Source organism: Chelmon rostratus, chromosome 15 (genome assembly GCF_017976325.1).
Source record: "Chelmon rostratus isolate fCheRos1 chromosome 15, fCheRos1.pri, whole genome shotgun sequence".
NCBI lineage: Eukaryota > Metazoa > Chordata > Actinopteri > Chaetodontiformes > Chaetodontidae > Chelmon > Chelmon rostratus.
Window position 1 is genome coordinate 13,426,515 of NC_055672.1, and position 10,963 is coordinate 13,437,477.

Consider the following 10,963-nt stretch of genomic DNA (forward strand, 5'->3'; position numbering starts at 1 on the left):
TATCTTATTGCACTAAGAGGTACTGTTGGTTGTTTAGCAGTCTGATGGATGTTGGCAGCAATGAGTTTTTGTAGCGGTTCAGCCTGGTTCTGGGGACCCTGAGTCTCATGCCGGAAGGTAGAGGCTGGAACTCATGGTGTTAAATGTGAAGTCAATTTTCTGTGCCAGTCTGGTGACGGACTACTCATAAAGCAACTGGAGGGGAGGATGATTCCTGAGCCCTATAATCGTCATGGCAGTCTGCACCAGACTGGCAATCTGCGACCTCGACTGCACAGTTAGGTTGCCGTACCAGGCCGCAATGCCGTATCTGATGATACTTTCCAGTGCAGCCCAGTAGAAGAGCAACATGATCCTCTGCTCCACTCCATAGACCCTTAGTCTGCGTAGGAAGTAGAGACGCTGTTGGAGTTTGGAGCTGAGGCTTCCAACATGTACTCTCCACCCCCAGATACCTGTATGAACACACCTGACTGATGTGTTGGTTCTTAATGACAACTGGCCTGTGGTCCCCGACTGACTTTGGGTCAAATATCATCTCCTCTGTCTTTCCCACATTCAGCACAAGATGATTTTGGTCACACCACTGGACAAATTCCTCTGTTTCTGAGAAATAGTCTAGTGGGCTACCGTTCACATGCAACAAGCTGACGATGGCTGTGTCATCAGAGAACTTTATAATAAAGTTCTCTGAGTGTGTTGTTATACAGTCATTTGTGTACAATGTGAAGAGGACCGGGGAGCTGACACAGCCCTGTGGGGCACCTGTGCTTATCAATCTTGGTTTCCAAGAGGGCGCTGTTGACCCTGACTTGCTGTGTGCGCTGTGTCAGGAAGGAGTGATACCACCTCAGAATGTAAGAATTCAAATTCATCTCCTTCGGTTTTCCCATAAGCAGGTGCGGCTGCATGGTGTTGAACACTGAGCTGAAATCAACGAACAACACACGTGCATAAGCTCTGGGGTCCTTGAGGTGTTTGCTCGACCGTGCTTATAGGCAAACTGAAAGGAGTCCAAGTGTGTATCTACTTCCTTCCTCAGCAGAGTCACCATCATCCTCTCGAGCCACAGGCCTGAATTCATTGTTGACCACTCAGTAATCAATGATTTTTTCCAGAGACTGGGGATGGTTTATGAATCCACAACACTGAGTAACTCAAGTGGAGCAGAGCATGCATACCTTTACTTTGAGATCTAACCTGCGAACCAGCGAGGCACCACCACACACTCTGTCGGCTCGGTGAAGGAGGAAGAGGAAACAGAAAGGATGAGGAATGGTCCAACCTGGTCTATTTATAGGCGATCGCTCGCAAATTGTCTGCCACACTGCCCCTCATGGTGGGGAGCGCAGTACTGTCCTGCCACACACAGAAGAATAAAATATACAAAACAGTAAATGCTAAGTAATACTGCACAAAATGTAAAAGGAAACATGTAATACTGCACAAAAGTATGGATATGAGCGTAATTTGTCAACAACATCAACACAGTGTTATGTTAAGTGATGCTGGAGTTGAATAATCTGACAGCTGATGGAATGAAGGACCTTTGGTAGCGTTCCTTCTTACACACTGGATGCAACAGTCTGTTACTAAAGGAGATGCTAAGGGCCCCCACTGTGTCATGCAGGGGGTGGGAGGGGTTGTCCATGATCGATGTCAGCTTGGCTAACATCCTCCTCTCACCTACATCCTCAGTGGTGTCCAGAGGGCAGTCCAGGACAGAGCCAGCTCTCCTGATCTGTTTATTAAGTTATTTAAGTCTCTTTCTGTCCCTCTCACAGCTTCCGCAGCCCCAGCAGACCACTGCGTAAAAGACTGCAGATGCAACCACAGAGTCATAGAAAGTCCTCAGTAATGCCCTACATACTCCAAAGGACCTCAGTCTTCTCAGGAGATGAAGACGACTTTGGCCCTTCCTGTACAGGGCATCAATGTTAGTGGACCAGTCCAGTTTATTGTTTAGGTGTACACCCAGGTATTTGTACTCCTTCACGATCTCAATGTCAAAACCCTGGATGCACACCGGTGTAGCCTGTGGTACTTTCCTGCAGAAGTCAATCACCATCTCCTTGATCTTGCCGGCATTGATGTGCAGGTGGTTTAGTCCACACCAGTTGACAAAGTTGATGACTTCCCTGTATTCCAAATCATTCCCCTGCGATACACATCCAACAATGGCTGTATTGTCGGAGAACTTCTTGAGGTGGCAGCTGGATGCGTTGTGTCTGAAGTCCGATGTGTAGAGGGTGAAGAGGAAAGGAGAGAGCACAGTACCCTGCAGAGCCCCGGTGCTGCAAAGTGCCACATCCAACACACAGTCACGAAGTCTTTTGGTGAGGTAGTCGATGGTCCATGCAGCTAGGTGACACTTTCCGGCTTCCCCTCAGCAGTGATGGCTGGATCATGTTGGAAGCACTGGAGAAGTAAAAAAACATGACCCTCACTGTGCTACCAGTGCTCTCCAGGTGGGAAAGAGAGCGATGGAGCAGGTAGATGATAGCGTCTTCCACACCAATGCCTGGTCGGTATGCAAACTGTAGGGGGTCCAGCTCACTGACCACCAGGTGACGAAGATGGTTAAGTATAATCCTCTCCAGTGTCTTCATCAGGTGGGAAGTTAAGGCTACAGGTCTGAAGTGGTTGGGCTCCCTGGGATGCACAGTATTTGGCACTGGAACCACACAGGAAGTTTTCCACAGGGCAGGAGCTCTCTCCAGGCCGAGGCTCAAGTTGACGATGTGCTGAACAACTTCACAGAGCTGATCTGCACAATCCCCGAGCAGTCTGGAGCTGATGCCATCAGGGCCAGTAGCCTTCCTCATCTTTGTCCTCTTGAGCTCCTTCCTCACCTGATCAGCTGTTATGTAGAGGCCAGGTGGGGGACAGGGGGGTGGCTCCTGTTGGGTGAGGAGTGGAACTGGGTCTATAGTCTGTGATGTGGATTGGAGGGGGGTGAAGTGGTGTGAAGACGGAGCTGTTTGTGTTAGGGATGCACTGTGGAGAAGGGAGGGGATGCTGAGAGGTAACACCGTCTGGTCTGGGCTCTGGTGGATGGGGGAGGGAACGGGGGTAGAATCAAACCTGTTAAAGAACAGGTTCAGCTCATTTGCCCATTCCCGGTCTCCAGATTCTGGGCCCCTGCCGTTGTCACTGCTGTGGCCTGAGATGGTTTTTAGGCCCTTCCAAACCTCTCTGGCGTTGTTCCCCTGCAGGTGCCCCTCCAGCTTCCTCCTATAGCTCTCCTTGCCTTTCCTGATCTCTCTTTTCAGCTCCCTCTGGACCCTCTTTAACTCAGTTTTGTCCCCAGACTTACCCAGGGTTTGTTATTTGGGAAACACCGTACCTTTCTGGTTGGCACAGTGTTGTCCACACAAAAGTTAATGTAGTCCGAGATGCATGTTGTCATACTGTCAGTGTCTTCCCTGTGAGGACTGCACAACACTTCCCAGTCGGTGGTGTCAAAACAGTCCCTCAGTGCCATACCGGACTCATCTGACCATGTCTTCACATACCGAATGGTTGGGGGGGTGTACACAGTTATCGCGATGACATGCGAGAACTCCCTCGGCAGGTAATATGGTTGGATGCTAACAGCTCAATGCCTCTTGTACAGCGCTGCTCCTTTACACTAATATGCGCTGGATTATGACATACAAACAAAACGGGGAGCTGCTCTTAAACATAGCACACCTAGTGGTCAGGAACACATACTGTACCTCATATATGATATATATCATGTGAATGGGAGTTGTAGCTAATCTTAATTCAATAGTTTGTCAGAGTCTCACCCCCTCCTCCTCTTTCCAGGAGGTGACCTGCTGGTGGACTTGGGTTCAGGTCCCACCCTGTACCAGGTGGCTGTGAGGTTTTCAACAGAGTAATCCTCACAGACTTCCTAGAGGTCAACCAGCAGGAGCTGAGGTTTTCACTCAACGACAAGGGAGACTGTGACCTGGACTAGACATCATTCCTGCAGCCCGTCTACAAGCTGGAGGGAAAACAGTGTGAACACGGTTATTATAACTCTCCTGTCTAAAGTCTCCTGTCTGTCAATATAGCTGCTGGGGAGTGTCATCATCAGGGAAGTGATTTGCATTTATCATGCCCTTTTCTTTTCTGGTGTCCTGCTTCTGTCTGGAGAGTGTCAGCCTTGACTATGTGGCCTTCACCAGAGCTCTGGGCCACATTTAGAGCAAGAGAAAGGAATAAAGGCAGCAATAATCATTTACATGTGAAAACAATACACTAAGCTTATAGATGAATGATTTTAGTGTCTAATCTTGAATAAATCTACTATGAAATCAGTCAAATTAAGTCCTATTTTTTGTCTTAACTCCTTCATTCGTGTTCTGACCATCCTCGGCCCTCATCCTCTTTTACACACACACACAATGCATCACCTCATGTACATGCAAACATACTGTTTTTGAGTACTTTCTGCTCTTCGGTCTTTGTTGCAGTCTTGCAGCATCTTTCGAGCCTCCTCTGCATTGTGGTGGGCTGAGGTTGACCTCTTGCATTTAAAAGTAAATGCATACGATCTGCAAAGTTTGTTTAAGTATCAAAAGAAAAAAAAAGCCCTCTGTTGCTGATGTATTATTGTATGACATTATTAGTCTACTAATTACGATGCTTCAGCGTGTAAGCAGCATTTCACTGTTGTAACAGGTCAGTGTGGAGTTACATTTAATTACTTGATATACTGTTAGGTAGGTTAGAAAAGTGGTTGCCCACTTAAGCGATGGACCCTACAGCAGGTCACAAGATAAATCTGAAGGGCTCTACAGAACTATATTTATTTTTTGCTGTCTCTGGGCCCAAAGCTGTTACTTAAATCACAACATCTGAGAGTTTTTGAGGGGAAATGACTCTCATAGACACCAGAAAGTTGTTCAAGGGCCCACACAACAAACACCTTTTTTGTAAGGGGTCACAGGCCAAAAAGGTCAGGAACCACTTGATTTTTTTTAACAATGCACTTTATATACATGCTTGTAAAAAAGAAAAAATGGTAAAATCTTAATTCAAAAAGTAAGTCCAGCAATCATATAGCTGTAGTGGAATAAAGGGCACAGTATTTCTTCCTGAAATATTATGGAACAATATTGTACTTTACAGTACTTGAATAAATATACTGAGTTACTTTCCACCACTGATGGATCAGTAAACAAATGAATCAAGTACAGATCTCCATTCACCGCCACATGAAAGTCAGAACAGAAACACAAGGCAATGCCAGCCTTTAAAAGTGGATATGTGCAAATGTAGCAACCTTCTGTTCGTGACACAAAAGCACATTTTTCACAGCACTGAGGCAAGGCTGAATGGCAAAGTCTACTCTTAAGGCCTCCTTTTTGTACTTATATGTTACATATCCCTAAATCAAATATTTTTTTCAAATGCCCAAATATTAATACTGGGGCCAGGTAACATTACAATGTTGAAACACTGTACACATTGCAGTGTGAAGTACAGGGGGCCCAGTGGGTCACACAAAATACAGCAATCTTCATTTAATTAATTTTATAAGAGAGAATGGTGTAGTTGTTTTTGTTTACCCCGGCTGGAGGAGCAGCACCAGCCCCTCGTCCTGCAGCAGCACCAGGTGACCTCCACCCTGAGGAGGATCAACACCCGCAGAGCTGCAGGAGACAGGCAAGACTTTGAGGACATGCGCTGACCAGCTAGCAGGAGTGTTCCTGGACATTTTCAACCTGTCCCTGCAGCTGTCTATGGTTCCTGAGTGCCTCAAGTCCTCCACCATCATTCCGGTACCGAAGAAGACATCCATCACCTGCCTGAATGACTACCGGCCTGTTGCTCTGGCCCTGGTAATCATGAAGTGCTTGAGTGCTTCATCCCCTCGGACCTAGACAGCCTTCAGTTTGCCTACAGAGGGAATCGGTCCACATAGGATGCTGTCTCCATCACCCTGCACACAGCCCTGACCCACCTGCAGCAGCCCAACACCTACGTCAGGATGCTATTTGTAGACTTTAGCTCAGCTTTTAACACCGTCATCCCAGACAAGCTGGCGCTGAAGCTACACGCAGTGGGTCTGCCTGCGTCTCTGTGCCACTGGATCAGAGACTTTCTCACCAACAGGCCTCAGGTGGTGAGAATAGGGAACATCACATCATCCCCTCTGGTCCTCAGCACGGGCACACCACAGGGTTGTGTGCTCAGCCCAGCCCTCTTCACCATGTTTACTCACGACTGTGCTGCCATACACCCCACCAACACAGTCGTGTTGTGGTGGGTCTCATCTCAGATAACAACGAGACCCACTACAGAGAGGAGATACACCAGCTCACCCACTGGTGTTCAGCCAACAACCTGTCCTCAATCCTCTGCCTCAGTGTGACAGTGTGGCATGGCAGCTGCACGGCACAGGAGAGGAAACAACTGGCACGGGTGGTTAAAACTGCACAGGGCATCGTGGGCTGCCCCCTTCCTGACCTAGACACTATATATGAAGGCCGGGTCAGGAAGAGGGCGAGATCCATCGCCACGGACCCCAGCCACCCGGGCCACAGACTGTTTGTACTGCTACCATCAGGAAAGCGGTACAGGAACATCCGCACCACCACTAACAGACTGAGGGACAGCTTCTTCCCCAGAGCTGTTAGAGATATCACCCCCAGCAGCCCCTCACTGCAGTGAGAGACTGTGAGAACTGTGAACCACTGCACACCGCACTTTACACCTCCACCTCCACCTGCACCTTCTGTGTACTCAACTTTTAGTACACACATACACTTAACTAAATTATATACATTTTAGTATATTGCACATTTCTTTTTCATTGGTATATTTAATTGTCCACTGGTATATTTTATTCTGTTGGTACATTTCACTGTGTATATTTTATTCTGCTTGTATATTTTATTATGTTTGCACATTTCACTTCCATATTTTATTGTTTATTGTTTAGTATATTTTATTGCCTTAGTATATTTTCATTCTGTTATATTTTTAATTGCTTTACGAATATTTGTATTGCATGTTGGTTTATTTTATTTTATTGTAGTGAAGTTTATCAGCCAGGTCCTGCCAAGCAGTGGTATGAAGATGATGTAGGAAGAACTCCGCTGATACAAGCTTGAGTTAAAGAGACCTTTATTAACAAGCAGTATCAGATCAGATGCCAGCCATCTGAGAGAGCTTCAGGGTCAGATCAGAAGACTCTGCCCTTAACATAAAGACAACACAATATATAGCATGGCATTTCGTCTTACTCCACCCATACTTTTCCTAATTCAAAAACCAGATCATGTTCTGGGCATATGTGCCACTGAGGAATGTTTTCCTTTGCGACAAGCTATATCTATCTCTTTGAGAGGTTTACGTCCTAATAGCCCCTCTATAAACTTTACCACCTTTGGTGTCCCTTTCCCTGCTCTGACCCTATGTGGTCTCACATACTACAACTAAAAGTAATCTACATTTAAACATCAGTTTACCCCAATTATGCTTAATCTAACATATATTTGGTATTTACTTAATCTGATCATATACCTCAGTTCCCCCCTTCGGGACGTCTCAGCGTCCCGACAAAAACATTGACAAGTTCATAGCTTCTGTTATCGATCTTAGACACACTTGCTTGCTTGACAAAAGTCCTCTTCAACCCATCATATATCTAATTTCTTATATCTAACAGAATCCTTATTTGTGAGACTAAGCACTAAGTTCCTATTTTAAATCCTATACGCACATTATTTTAAACTATTTTATACTAGATAAACTAATCCTATGCTAATTAAATTCCAATTCGGCTACTCTCAGCCTCTCCTGCAGATCTCCCTGCAGCCACACTCTTTTCCAGCAAACACTGGAAAATGCACTTCATCCTATGGATGCAATAACCAAAATCACCAACTTGTGACGCCGCAGGTGTAGTAGCAAGGAAACCCACTGATCAGCTGTTACTTCCCAGTCAGAAAAACCACCCCTCCTAAGAGGTGGGAAAAAGACCAGGAAGCCTTACTAAATCCCTAAAAGAGAAACCTCACCCTCAAGCCAATCGGGACAAGGAAACTCTTTTAAAAGTAACAATTTACCAGACACTTACTAATTTGATGACCCTTTGCCAATCGGTCACTCCACTTCACAACTGTCCAGTATCAGAGTAACATAAACTGACATATTACTCATGCAGTTATAAGGACTAATGATAATAAAACCTTAACTAAAGTATTATCTTTTCCATATTACCAAAGATAACAAAGTATCAATAACATAAATGTTCAAAGATTAAAAACAAACTAAAAATACAAAAAATATCAAAATAAATCCACTGTGTGCATCAATCATTACACATCATCTAACATGTCATCCAAACCCCTAAATCTTCAGCAGCATTGCCTCCTCATGTAATTTACTGTCCATGATATCCCGAAACAGGATATCCAACCACTGCAAGGCCCTTTTGTTCAGGGGCCCACTGTCCATTTTCGCCATCCCTGTTTCAGTCTCTGAGTCCATTTAAAAGACAGGGGTCCCCGAACATCCAATCAATTCACTTGATCTCCCCAACGTTGTCCTGGGAAGATAGAGAACACCAACCAGAATCTTGCAAAATCATTAGATACAATATAATTCACTGTATCCAAACCTCTTCTATTATTCTGTATTTATAGATCAGATGTGTCCAAAGTCTAACTCTGGACTCCACTATTTGTACTACTTTCACCCCCACACAAATTAAATACTACTCGATCAGAATTCCTTTTATTAACATAATTTTTCTTTCTTTCTTTCTTTCTTTTTTTTTTTTTAATTATGCTTATGCTTACATTATCCAATTCCCCCCTTTTATCCATACCAACTCCCAATCAGACTTTGAACACCTCTGAACCAGGCAACACTGCTGTTAGAAATCACTCATCCCTTCCATTCCTTAAAACAAATTATCAAACCATAAGGAAGTTAAACATTCAAAATGGATATTTCTCAACCATCTCCTCATCTATTTTAACTTCCTCATCATCCTCATCTAGGTCATTTCTATTTAGTAAAGGCATCTGCACTTGTTCTCCTGGCATTACAACTCCAACCCATCTCAATATCATGGCTTTCGCAAAAGTAAGCAACAGTGTGCAAAAACAAAACATGACACACAATGAAAGAATAACTGCTACCAAAATTTGAACTAAAACAGCTCCCATGGGTCCTAATTTATCTTGAAGCCAAGAATTAGCTGACTGCCCAGCTCCTTCTGACGCACCAAATGCATCTCTTATGAGTTTTAATGCATCTATTACACTAGTCATGTTATCAGAACTGTCAGGAATCAAAGTATAACAAGCATCTCCCGTTAGATTTAAAGCCACACATAAACCACCTTGTTTAGCTAAAATATAATCAAGAGCCATGTCATGCTTCAACAATGTCAACCGGTGACTCCTTTGAGTATTTGACAAGTACTCAAACCCTCTAATGGTTTCATTTGCAAAACCTTGTAATGTGTAAGTAATATTGTCAATATGATCGGCCAAAAATGTCACTCCATACCATGGGAATATTCCAATTCCCCATTTTTCTCCTAGACTTATCCTCCAATGATAGGACTCCAAATTATTAAACTGTGCCAATTCTCTTTTCTTTCTACTTGCTGGGACCTTATTAGACTTATTCTTCTTAGGCGCATGTCCCTTTTGAATAGCTAAAACCTCATATGGGAGTTTCAATTGTGCCATATAACAGCATCCTATCCACCCATATGGTAAGAATATATATGCCTTGTCATTACAAATCCACCAGATATCTTGGAAATTTCCTATTGTCACATTACCCGGGAAAGTCTGATTCCGCACTGTCAAAGTTCTACTCTGGTTATGATGTGGAGCATGAAAGGTTACTGTGTACAAGTCATCCATGGCTCTATGCCCACGTTTACCAAAATGCATCATGTATCTATCACAATCTGATATGCCCATAAACATTCCCGGGCCATTATGCGTATTATTTGAACAAAAACAATCCTTAGCTCTTACAGGTTTAACTTCCATTGCATCTGGAACTGCTGTCGTCACATTCTCATGCTGATCAAGTAGGTTCATATACGGCAATTCCATTAACCAAGAACAATTAAATCTAGGTTTAAACAAATGTGATGACAAGGCCAAAATTCTATCATCTGCTGAATTTTGCTTATAGAACAGCCATGATAGTGCATAAGATTGACAGACGGAATCCAAAGGTTCTGGTACCGCCTCTAAAATTGAGGGCCATGTTTCCGGTGCTGGAACTCTCAATATACATGGACACTTCTCTTGAAGACTCATAGTTAATTACGTGAGATATATTTTAACATATATATACATATATATAACAATAATAACGTCCTTTCTTTCAAGGCTCATATATTATTAGCAAGTTCAGAAAGTCCTTTAAAGTCCTCTTTTCGAAGGCTCATATATATTACTCCTGAAGAGGCAAAATGTTCTCTCCTTATGACTTTCTGATACCTCCTTAGGCCAGTTATAATCTTTTATATTTACTTATTATAGGATCCATACAACATACACATATGTATGCCTTAAGATATAATCACTCTGGCTCATTTATCAACTCAATTCAAACCCAACATCATTCCTAGCACTTTTCACTCAACCAAAATGCAACCCAACAAACTCAAAACCAAATTCCATCCATCCAACACTTTGTCAACCATACAATCACACAAACTATGGAGATCTCCACATTCACACTGATACACTCCCACAAACAAACATTCACCCCAAACAACTTTTTATCCTCAAATGACCCTCTCTCCTCAGCTGAGAGCCAATTGTGCACACATACCTGAAAATGCAAACAGCTGCAGCACACACAGGCACAAAGAAACAGAACATATATGACAATTTCCACACTGCAAAACAAACAACAAATCTTTAGACAACACAAAACAACACTTAATCTAAATACTAAGTCGACTCAATCTTAACCTTCGTCT